Source organism: Archocentrus centrarchus, chromosome 17 (genome assembly GCF_007364275.1).
Source record: "Archocentrus centrarchus isolate MPI-CPG fArcCen1 chromosome 17, fArcCen1, whole genome shotgun sequence".
NCBI classification, from domain to species: Eukaryota; Metazoa; Chordata; class Actinopteri; order Cichliformes; family Cichlidae; genus Archocentrus; species Archocentrus centrarchus.
The window spans coordinates 12745392-12758213 of NC_044362.1; positions in this window are offsets into that span (position 1 = coordinate 12745392).

Below are 12822 nucleotides of genomic sequence, written 5' to 3' on the forward strand. Positions count from 1 at the left end.
TCAACTTTCGAAAATAAAAGCCCTTCGAAAAAGACCGCTGTGGTTTCTAGCATTTTACTTTGGTTTTGTTTTCCCCGAGAAAAATATATATAATATATATAAAACTATCAGTTTTATTTAATTGAAGTATATAAATTTTTTTCTTTTTTTTTAGCGCCTGGTGTGTTTTACAGCCAAATATAATGAGGCCATTATAGTTTCAAAAACGTCGCGGTGCACCTTTATTGTGAAGACTTCCGGTGTGTGCTGTCTGTGTGACTGATTGATGGCAGTGGGGCCTGACGCACCAGAGGCGTCTCCATTTCGGGGGGGGTTACATTAGTGGGTGTGCAGGATATAGTTTAATGCATACTACAAGTTAAGCAGAGGGGCTTAATAGCTGTCAAAGCAGGTATATTCTTTAACATATCATCAAGCCTTGTAGTTGTCATGATATTCCACTAAAGACATATCATGAGTATCATAAACTGGGGCAACCATGGCAGAAAAGGTCTAATCTATTATGTCTCATTACACTTCTTTTTTTCTTTTTTTGGTAACAATTGTTCCGCTTGACTGAATATTGTGAATCTCATGATATTTCCCTATACTTTTTAGAGATTATCCTCATCACACACTTCTCCTGGGTCACTAGCTTTCTCTGGGCAAGCAGCTCAAGAAACCCAATAGCAGCGAGTTTGGAGGTAAGCACACGTCTCAGGATGCCCTGGCAGTTAAAACCGTTGAGCTTTTACCCTTAACAAATCCCACCACTGAGGGCTCACACCAACTTTAAATGGTGCACTTCTTCCAAACCCACGGTCCAGTCCTCCTCACACTGCCATCCTCCCCGTCCTCCTCATTCAAGCACTGCAGACAACACTTCTTATGTTCCAAGATTAGCAGATAACATCAGCACTGTTATGCAAATGGACTCATCTTTATTGCCAAACAGATCACCCAGGCTGTCTTATGCCTTAGGAATATAGGTGCATTATTTACTGTACTCATGTATGGATAAAAGGTGTTCAAAAGACTTTGTGTGTTCAGGCAGTAAAAGGAGAGGTAAGAGGAGAGTTTGTGCACATTTTGCATTTTGCTGGGTGTGGACTGTTCTTCACGGATGTACATGTGTGTACATAAGCATACTTGAGTTACTCATGCTTATAGAATATACATCTCTGTATACAGTCACACTGTACAGACTTGACCCCCCCCCTCCTTTTTTTTTGGTGGGGAGGGGAATAAAAGCAAGTTTCCATAATGTAAATATTATAAATTTAAGGTTTACATGTCAAATGCCAGATGTAAATCAGTGCGCTGTTTTGTGTGTATGGAGGGGGGTGCTTGCAGGTGTATTCCTGTATATTTCATATTTGCATATTCTGGAAGGTTTAATTCTGTTTGCTGTAAGAGGGATAGCCGTTAAAAGATCCATTGTGAAATCTATGAAAATGAGATTCGGTCCTATCAGATGGGCCAGAGCCGGGGTAATATTGTTTGTGCGTCTGATCCAGACTTATTTGCATGTTTGTGTGCATGTGCACATGTGTTTTTGTGCAGACAGTATGTGGGAGGGTGAGCCGAACTGAATGCCTTTGTTGTGTTGTCAAGGAAGTAAATTGCCAGAACCCAGTGAAGCAAAATTTGTCGAGTTCAATGCCAGACTAATGAGGTGGGGGTTGTTGCACTGTGTTTCCATCCTTCTGTTGGACTGCACTGCACTGTTTTGGTCAGGTCAGAGAAGTCTGACTGCACTCTTTGTGCTAAGTCTCTAACAACTTCCAATTCCCCCACTAATCTATTTCTTTACAGCAGTGGAAAGGAACATGAACTTTGTGATGAAGGCTCTCTGTGTGGCTATATAAGCATCATAAATTCACTGACTAATAAATTGCAGTGAGTAGTTCAGGGAGATTCAAACTGTGCATTGTTTACACTGTGGTGCTTTGATCTAAAAGCTAAAATCACCAGACTCTATCATATATGCAGTGACATCTCAGTTACTAAACTAATTAAAATACTGTAAACACTGAAAAGTTATCACTCTGAAAAAGACATGCAGACCAAATTTAATGACACCCCAGCAGCAGTTTTTGAAATTAAACTCAAAATTACAAAGTGTCGACCTCATGGTGGTAACAGAGAAAAGCTCAAGGGATCACAGTATCCACCCATTTATTTTCTCCTGCTTATCCGGTTCAAGTCACAGGAGGCTGGGGCTTTTCCCAGCTGTCATCAGGCAAGAGCCAGGGTAGACCCTGGAGAGGTCATGCACATATGCTCATGCGAGGATATGCGGACTCCACACCCAAAGGCCCCAGCTCTCCTGTAGTTTCAAACTGAGTACCTTGTCACTGTGATGCAACAGCACACCACTGTGCCACCTTGGAGATCATAGTATTCATTAGGATTAATCCTTTAGGCACCCTGGTTGTCAACAGTTCCTCTAATGCTTGCTAGAGAAAAGTGGCGGACCAGAGGTGGACCGACCCTAAGATCAGTGCTGGTCTTTGTCCATACAATGCATTCAATTATCTATAAACATGATGAAAGGCAAAATGAACTCCACATAGAACAGCCTTCTCCATAATTTAACCTTTGGAATAAAGGATTTGCATATATGTCGCCATTATGGAAATAAGACAAGAAATAAAACACCTCCAACTGCTCATCCTCATGATGGTTCACATTTTTTTACTTTTCATTTTATTCAAAGTGTGTTTTATTTTTGTTTCATTAAAGTGAATGAATCAGCTGTACTAAAAACCTTTTTTTCATGTTCTCTCAGAGCTGCAAAGCTGCTTGAACACAGATTGTTGTTCTCAAAGTAACCAGAAGAGGTCAGAAACTGAAGCAGGAAATCTGGCAGGAAGAAGGAAGCTTGGGGGGCGCATGAGGAAAAACATGTCATTGTATTCAGGAAATACTTTTTAAAACTGTACCACCACAACTGAAATACTGTTTGTTTCTTTTTTAACCATACAGTCTCCCTCCCTCCCTAACTGAATCACATCAAATATCCTAGAACTCTTATTTTGTACTTTTTACATTCTTATTGTGGTAAGCAGAGTGCATTGATCAGGGTGGTCTTTGTATAGGAATATATTTCATTTGGATGGTCTTCTGATGCTATTGGGACCCACCCTTGTGAATTAACTCTGTGTGTCTCTTTACAGCCCTTAACTGATTATCCGGTTGATTTCTCTCCCTCTAAATCTTGCTGCTATTGATTTAAGCACAGCAATGAGGTCGGTCGGTTTATGTGTGTATGAATTAGTAGCTGACATGGATTTGTGTGTTTGTAGTTAAGTGCATTTTGTAGATATGTAAATGAATTAGAGTTCCTAAAAGCAGGACAAGACATAAGCTTTTATTTCATTAAAAAAAAAAAAGAAAACATTAGGAAAATATATATATATATATATATATATATATATATATATATATATATATATATATATATATAAAACCAAGTGTGTACATCCAGTAAGTTTGATCACATACAGCACTTTGATATTTTATCAGTCATTTTTAATCATTATGGAAACAGATAAATCAGTAAAGTATCAATACTAAATGTTATTCATAAAGAGTCTTTCAGAGCCACATTTCACTTTACAGTATAGCAAGGGCAGAAACGATATAAAATAAGTGGCCAAAGGAGCAGAAATGTCGTTAGTATGAAATACATATATTTCTACAGGCACTGTTGAACAGATATGGCTGGTGGTTCATTGGACGGGGCCTAAAGGCAAAAAGGATTAGCGGGAGGACACTGGTGCACTTGCATTTCATAATCAGAACATTATATGACACACATTCAGTCAGAGCAGTGAGCCTCATAAGCCTCTTAAAGAGAGGGTGACGTGAAACAGCAAAACCAAAAAAGAAAATATTCCGTATTAGTTCTTGTGCCGCATAAACTCCATTTTTATAGACATTTATTGTATTTGGGAGACAGTAAAGATATGATTAGAAGCTAAAGCTCAATTTCTAAAAGAACTCTAAATTAAGTCTTTAATTTACAGGAACTTTTGGTTAATTGCTCGATAACTTTTACCTGAGGATCATCTGAGATATTCAGCATGAGTCACTTTAAAAAGCAGATTTAGTAAGAACTGAGTTTACAGCAGACTCGGACCTCTTTATCCATATTTTTCAGTTAGCTAAAATCAAACCTACATTTTAACTAATAAACACAGAAAGCCTACGGCCTTGTTTCTGAAGAGTGTGCAGTTCTGTCTGAATGATTTCCATGCCTACCCTAAACTCATTTGATTTCTCTCTTATGTGATCAGGACATCTCGTGCAGAGATCTCCTCTCTGGAATTTGTAAAAACATTATAGAATTACAAAATGACATGATAAGCATGAGTCATGATGCAATGCTGAGATACGGATCGTTCTCTTCCTGCAGAGTCTGTCACTGAAAGCACTGTACATAACACACTCAGATAATACATTAATGTCTGTAAATTGAAATGGAACCAGAGCTTCTGGTGTTTCTGCTCCTTCCCTCTGCTAAGCTGCATTTTGCCCTCATACAGTTACTGTTCAGTGCTTTTATATTCTTATTCTTATGCAGCAAGGACTGAGAGCTTCCTTTACATACCTCCAAATGAGAGTTATATTCTTCTCATCCCTTGCCACTTTCACTGTTACACTATGGCGTAATCAAACTGTGCTCTGTCGAGACCTTCCTTATGGTCCGTCCATGACGATGATGGCATGCTGCTGTAGGGATCTAAAATGATGCGGACACAACGGACCACGAGAAAGAGCAGCAGCAGCACGAGGAGCCCAACAAAACACAGGGCTGATCCCTGTTCTGGGTGCCCTGGCATGGGCTGCAGCACCGTCGGACCCCGGGGAAGCCCGGGTGGAGCTGGAGAGGAAATATCGTAGTCCATGAGCCAGTAGTTTGTGTCACTCATCTTGGAAGTGAGGGAATGTTTTGAAGATTGAGCTTGCTTAACTAAATGACTTTTTCTTTGCACTTAGAAGCACTGAGGAGAGGTATTTCTCTGCGTTGTCATCTTTGTGAATAGTTGTAGTTTCTAAAGATAGAGGAATAGTTCATATAGAGAAATCTAGCTGCTATCAGCTGACTGAGGTCAAATGCAGTGTTTTCCACAAGCCACAGGGCAACAGAAATAACAGAGCACAAATTAGCAGTGCAAATTAATCAGCCCTCTGGTAAATGGTGCAGCAAGCTGGGGCATGCTCTGTATGGTCTAATTAGTCTGAACTGGCTGGTGTTTGCATGTCCCTCTATAGCTCTCGTTCCTCCTACATACAGAGGAACTGAAGAGGTCCCATGGATCAATCAAAGTGCTTGCCTGCTGGAAAGGATCTGTGCTGTGTTGCTTGAGAGAATGTTTTTGCGTTCAAGTCATTTAAATGCTTTGCCCCGCTTACTGATCAAAGCTTGTATTTTTGTATCTACATCTTCATCCCGAGTCACTAGGAGCCTCTTCATTTGGGGATTCAGTCATCAGGATGCCTGAGAGGAAAAAAAGAGAAGATGCAGCATCAGTGAGTTTCCAGTATGTGTTTGCTGAATGCAGAGAAAAGCCCAGCGATTCAGGATTCAAACACTTGGATCATTTTATAGGTTAAATATATATATATTTTTTTATGCCTCTGAGCCTCAAGTGAGTATTTTTAGAGTGCTCCTGCCATAAAAAAATAATAATAAAGGGAAAAAAGTATCACATTTATGTCCAATCTTCTAATCTTGCTTGTGAGAAAAATAATCTCTCCTGAATTCAGAAATAGCACAGTAGATGATAAATAAATCAGGCACTGATGCTGGAAAGGAAATAAATATGGAGAAACCCCTTAGGGAGCTTCTGCACTTTTGCATGGAAACACCCTCCACAGCCTTTTTAATGGAGAGACATTTCCTGCAATAGGTGAATTCCCCAGTCAGCAGATTCTATTCCAGGAGGCTTCCTCTCCCTCCCTACCACCCCGCTGATCCTCACAAAGACACGCTGATAGCTCTCTTGCTCTCCGGGTGATAGGTCTAAAGGGCCAAGTGAGGGTTTAATAGGAGACTTTAGGACATAATGAAAGAAAGTGCCTGCCTCAGTATCAATTATCAAATGGCCTGCAGCTGGATCAGGGCTGAACAGTACAGATTAGCAGTGTGTAGAAGAAGAAAGGACGCTAAATGGACAGGACAGACTCAACAGTCAGAAGAACAGAGATTTTACACAGGTGGACAAAAGTCACTTAGAAAAAAAAGGCGGATAATAGAGCAGTCTTTCTGCTTTTCCTTTTTTATTTTTTTAAGAATTTAACTGACTTTTACCAGCTGCCAGTAAACACAAAACGGGACTGACTAGATTTAAAAGTTAAGATTTGTTTCCTCTTAAATCCTTTTGAGTATTTGCGCAGACAAAATATTCTGTAACCAGTAGTTACGCAACACAACCAAAATTTTGGCTACTCTCTGGAGCTCAGCCTTACTAGTTTCCTTAATGCTACACTGGCTTTATGCACAACAAAAGCCGAAAGTTGCATTATTTTGGAATCACCCTGCAGTTTTGTATCCTTTCGCCACCTTTATTTAAGTCAAGGAGTCAAACAAAGCACTGAGTATCAGAAACCTGTCTAGTTTCCACTCATAAGCAAACAAAGCAGATGTGTGGGTCTACTGCAGGTCTGGGGTTTCAAAGGGTGACCAGAGAAGTCCTGTTTTATGTTTTTAGGTCATTCGGTAGCACTGCAGATTACCCAAGGTCATAATGACAAACAAACACAACAGATCCAAGAACAAAGGTGAAAACTCATTTGCACTGAGAAGCAAAGCAAACACAAATGCTTTAAAGAATATAAAAGAATAAGCTACAGCAATTTCATGGCTCATTGATCTTCATTGCAAGACCTGCTTTGGTTCCTAAACAGCACGTAAATCACACTTTATTGCCTGATCATGTGATTTACACAAAATAGTCAAAGCCTGATATGGACAGGCTTTGATTTTGAAACATGAAGAAATTGCCCTTAAGAAAGAAAGAAAGAAAGAAAGAAAGAAAAACCTTTTTTTTTTTTTATAAAGGAGTAGATTCATGAAAGCACTAAGCAGCTGTGTCAGTGAATTCTGACAACTCACTGAGTGACATATGGCATTCCTCGTGCCTTTAATACCTGTAATACCTCCCATTTAGACCTGTGGATTATGACAGCGGCTTTGAAAATGTCAAGGACTTCTCCAAATGAAACGGATATTGTCTGAAAATCCTAAAAGTGGGATAGTCAGGCTTAAAAAAAACGAGGAAAACAATCTCCATCCACCAATGAGCACTTTGTTTTTAAACCTTTTCAAAGTGTTTGGTGTCAGTAAGATGAATAATGCCTTAAAAAATCTTTATATTTGGCCTCTGTTCTGTGCACAGATCTGTGATCTCTGACCTTCCGTAATTACTGCTTTGTTCATTTTTATCAATGTTAACACACAAATTATTGAAATTAATTGAAAAGAAACTTACAATTTTCCCATCCTTTATTATAAAATGGGGGGAATTTTAAAATTGAATTTCAATGAAGGAATTTAAAAAAAAATCTTCTTTTAAAACTTCTTACTCAGCAGTAACTTTTAAATACATCACAGATTTTTTTTAAATCCAGGATATCAGATGAACCTTGATGTGGTTTAAAAAGCCTTAATTTTGAAGGATTGCTCATAAATGAAAGAATTAGCTTTCTTCCAATCTCACTGTGCATTCTGTATAATGACAAATAAAGGCATTCTATTCTGATACAATGATTATAATTTCATATCATAGTTGGAATAAATTACAACATGAACTGTATCACTGCATGCTTCTTTTTATGACATGTTTTGAATGATTAAGGTAATCCCCCTTTAAAATTATTTTAAAGCATTATTGAAGTTGTACAGAGAGGACTGAACACTCCACATTGTACTGGGTGACATAAAGTTACACAAGAACTCCCAATTCAAACCTCCTACTGTATTTGACAACTTGCAAACGTGCAGATAAAGTTAGGCATGCAGGACCTCAGCAACTTCTACAGATCAAAGTTCACGTGAAGCAAGCAGAGTCACCATTATCATGAAAGACAAATGGGAGGACGATTAGAAGAGATTAGAACTTACTTTGGGGTAAGGACACTGTGTAATGATGATGATGATGATGATGATGATGATCCTGCAGCAGCAGCTGTTCAGCACCGTGGACAGCTCCGTGCTTGCTCACCCTGCATGCACAGCTTCAGGTCTGAACTCTGCTTTGTCAGGGGCTTCAAGGTCTTTTCACTTTCAGGGATACGCCCCACCTCCCTCCCGGCCCACCAATGAGTGCCCTTGTGCCCTGCACACATTCTGCTTTCATTTGGATGAGTAAATCACCGCCTGTGGCTTTTGAATTATGTAAGAGGAGTGCGTGGTGCAGGGACAGTTAGGGGTCCTGGTAGCCATGTAGCCATTACTGAACAAATGTAATCTTCATCAGTGCTGTTGTTGTTTTTCCCTGAATATTAATTAGCCAATTACCTTAGCTCCATGCCACGCAAATAACACCAACTGTACAGAGTAGGGTAGTGTTAGATAGGTGACAGTTGAGTGCAAAAACAACATATAAAACAAGACGCACACCAAGAGCACAAACCTCCATCAAGGCAGTCCACTCTCTGGGCAGTATTTACCTTTAAGGTAATAGTACTGTATTCTGTATATATACATTTTGTTTTCTGTGTTCTTTGTAAATGTACTGAAGTTTGTAGTGCAGTAAAAATCAGATGGCATGACAGATGTTTAACCTGATTACACAAACATTATACAATGGGTGGGTAATGGGTAATATTTATTGATTTGTAAATAACTGGGCATGAATAACTTGAGCTTATTATATAATATTATACTTGTGTATATTTCTAACTAGGCAGTTCATTCTCTTTCTCTTGATAATACTTTTTTTTTTAAAGAAAAAAGACATTTTGGGGTCAACTTGAAAGAAAGGCAGATGTGAAATCTAAAAGTGAGATCAGAGGTTAAATGTCACATATTTTTGGATGCAAACTATAATGTGATATTTAGAATCTCCATGTATCATTCCCCAAATGCCTATATGCTGTCAATGCAAACAATGGCATTCAGAAACATACTTTTAAATAGCTCTATATAGCATTAATATCACTTTGACCTTCCAGTCAGTCTATTGACCTTGAAGGAGACATCAGAGTTTAAACGTGACATTATATTTAAATCCTTATGCAGTACTTTCTATATGTTGACAATACACACCGCACTTGAAAGAATCATAACTTCTAAGTCAGAAGGCTTTTGGTCAAATTTCCATTAAATCCAATAAATTCCAATAAATCATTAAGTTGACCTTGAAGACCTCGGTAGATGTAAGCTGAATTTCAATGGATTATTAACACGATCCCCGTTGTGCACCCCTACTCTAAATTTTTATCAGAATTCATTTAAAATTTTTCAAGATTTTGTGTTTACAGACAGAATGATGCACGTGCACACACAAACGCTACTAAAAACATAACCAATTTGGCAGAGGTAATAACATGGAAAGCAAATACTTTGCTTTCATACACCTACATTTCTATTTTCTTTTTCTGTAAAACTAAAAATCCACCTGGGATAAACGCATCTGAATGAATTGCCAACACCTAGTTATTTTGTTGAACTTCATCCAGTGGGGTTTTTACAATCTTTTCTGAATACAGCTCTTATTGGGTTAAAAAAAACATGCAGTCAAATGGATTCACTGCCCCCCCCCCCCCCCCCCCCACACACACACACACACACACACACACACAGTTCCCCAGGTTTGCTCTGCTGCAGGAGTATTTAGACACTAAACAGAATATAATATGAAGATGACGTTAGGACTAGATTTGATTTTTGAAGTAAATGGTCTGGTTCTTATAAAGCACTCAAAGCGCTTTAAACAATTTCTCATTCACCCAAGCACTCACACACATTCACATCAGGATCTTGCCCAAGGATACTTTGGCATATAGACTGGAGCAACCAGGGATCAAACCACCAACCTTCCAATTAGTAGATGACCTGCTCTTCCTCTGGACCCACAGCCACCCACGCGATGTTGACACAGTCCCATGCACAAAAAATGCAGATTAACACTATTTTTAGAGGTCATATTTATTTCTGTTTAGAGCACAAATGCTACTAATGGGTTTGCCCTACTGGTGACTGGTAATCAAGCTTTAAAAACATATGCTTCCTGTATGAAAAATTTTAGTGTTGACTGGAAAGTTTATTAATTAATACCATAATAACTTGCCATTTGTATTAACTGGTTACTTTGTTAGATTGTATAAGATGACATTTAAATATTATGTCAGGTTGCACGGCAGGTTTTGGTGACCTGCAAGAAATTACATGAGCAAGATGTGGAGCAAAACAAGCGGCACTACCTGATTGTGCCTGTGGCTATAAGCTCCAAACTCACTGTGAGAAGTAATTAATTGATATAATTAAAACTCTACAAACACTGCTGCAGATTGTAGTCCATGCGCAGCCACATCTCCCCTGCCTGAGGCTGCATGGGATCTCCCTGTAGGTTTAATTAATAGTCAGTGGATTGTGACACTGCCCTGAAGGGGCTCGTAATCTAATAACAATGAACAGTGCTCCAGCAGTGCACCCACTGTGGTCATAAATGATAAGAGTCTCCAACCCACAAGGTAAGGAAACTTAATGTGTGGGGTTTTTTTTGCTATCTTTATTTTTTTTAAACCAGCCCAATTCCAAAAAAGAAGCTAGAACACTGCGTAAAATGTAAATAAAAACAATGCAATTGTTTGCATAATTCCATCTTTTATTTACAATAGAACAATTTACTATTTCATAAAAAGTATTAACTCATTTTGAATTTGATGTAAGCAAGACATCTCAAAAAGGTGGAACGAAGGCAATAGACTGGAAAAGTAAGTGGTACTAAGAAGAAACAGCTGAAGGAACATTTTGCAACTAATGAGGTTAATTGGCAACAGGTCAGTAAGATGACTGAGTATAAAAAGAGCATCTTAGAGAGGCAGAGGTTCACCAATCTGAAAATATCTACAAATTATGGAATCATTGTCTGTAACCACAGTTCACTGTGACATCTACTAATGCAGGTTTAAGGTCACAAAAGAAGAAGCCATATGAGAATACTGAATCGCTGCCATCTCCTCTTGGCCAAAGCTCATTTAAAATGAATTGAGACAAAGTGAAAAACCTTTCTGTGGTCAGGGGAATCGAAATTTGAAATTCTTTTTGGAAAACATGGATGCTGTGTCCTTCGGACTAAAGACAAGAGGGACCATCCAGTTTGTCATCAGCGCTCAGTTTGTAGCATAAAGAAACAAAAAATATATAACGAAGACGACCGAGGACTACTGAGGAGCTCGAATCCTCTGTCAGACAAGAATGGGAGAACATTCCTCTCCCAAAAGTCCAGCAGCTGCTCTCCTCAGTTCACAGATGTTTACAGACTGTTGTTAAAACAGGGGATGCTACACTATGGTAAACACGGTCCTGTCCCAACTTTTTTGAGATGTGTTGCTGCCATTAAATCCCAAATAAGCTATTTGTCTTTCTTAGTTTAAACATTTGATATGCTGATATGCAGATCATTGCATTCTGTCTATATTTACATTTTACTCAGCATACCAAGTTTGGAGTTGTGCGTTAGAAGGAACATTAGGAGGTCAATCAGTGGCTCAAGAAGAAGACAGAGAGCACTGTTACAGCACACCTTTAGCAGTGAGCTGAGACTGGGATGGGATTAGCCCTCTGTAGGCTAAGCCTAAACATTGTCTGCAGAAATTGATTAGACATTGTTGACCATTTGATTTAATTTCCAGTGGAAATGAATCAAATAATCTTCTAAAAGAGTAAACAGGTAAATATAAATGGCTGTATTAAGATCTGCTAAAGGAGTGATGTTGCTGCATTTTGATAGCCGTTTTATTATGTAGGCTAAATCACAGATTGATGTATGCATGGTCACCAAGATGATGATAAAAGAAAGCATTGCTCTGCCTCTGCAACCCTGTTCTGCTCCTAGGTCATTGTATTGCTGTATTCAACCCTATTCACTTAGGTGCAGTAAGTCCATTTTCAGAGGCTCAAAGTAGTGACTGACAAGCAGTTTCATGGCCAGGTAAATCCTATTCCCCTTTTATTTCATGATAAACCTAGCAGATGAAAGATCTGGGTCATTTTCCAAGTTGAACACTTGGAAAACGATCCAGATCTGTCAATATGAGGCCCAAAGAGATATTGATGCAAGCTAAGGAAGGCTGAAAAATCCAAATAAACCTATCAGAGAGACTGCAGAAACTTTACGAGTGGTTAAGTCAACAATCTGGTTCATTCTTTAAAAGATGGAATGCGCTGGTCAGCTCAGCAACACCAAAACGCCTGAAAGAGCCCGGGACACAACTGAAGAGCACGATTATTTCCATAGTTAAGAAAAGCCCCTCCACAACATCTACACACATCAAGAACTCAAGAAGGTAGGCACATCATTGTCAAGGTCTACAATCAAGAGATGTCTTCATGAATGGAAATACAGACGGTTTACAAGATTAGACTTAGAGGATGTCCACAGGTTCTAGACCTCAGTCACTGACTGCAAAGGAGTTTCATCCAAGTCTTAAAAACAATCCTCATATTTAAAATTATGCTAGTTAGTCCAATTATCTTTGAGCCTCTGAAAATGGAGGACTGTGTATAAAAATGTCTCTAACTCCTAAACGATTGATGGAAATTTTTTGTGTGGTGGTGTACAGAGGCAAAATTTCACCAAAAATGTGTAATTGTCCAAAGATTTACAG